The sequence below is a fragment of the Tupaia chinensis genome, unplaced genomic scaffold (genome assembly GCF_000334495.1).
Source record: "Tupaia chinensis unplaced genomic scaffold, TupChi_1.0 Scaffold000248_1, whole genome shotgun sequence".
Lineage (NCBI taxonomy): Eukaryota > Metazoa > Chordata > Mammalia > Scandentia > Tupaiidae > Tupaia > Tupaia belangeri.
The window spans coordinates 4,781,523-4,781,859 of record NW_006159726.1 but is presented as its reverse complement, the minus strand read 5'-3'; positions in this window follow the sequence as shown (position 1 = coordinate 4,781,859).

Sequence of the window (337 nt, the reverse complement as noted above, 5' to 3'; positions counted from 1 at the left end):
ATCCGGTGCCAGAGGGGTCCTTTGTTACAGTGGATGAACCTATCCGGACACGTTATCCCGGAGCTCACGGTCAGTGTGAGGGGTCACTCTTGGTATGAACTCCGTGGGTTCGCACAAATACATACTGGCATGCTTTCATCGCGATGCTGTCAAAGGGCGTGGCTTCACTGCCCTAAAAATCCTCTGAGCTCGGGAACCAGCAGTTAGCGTAATGGCTATGTCTCTGGACTCCCACATAGTCGACCGTGGTTCGCATCCCGGACCCGGTGGTTTAAACTCACGCCGGGCGCGTGTGTGTACGTGCCCAAGATCCCGAGAGGAGAATGGAGGAGAAGGG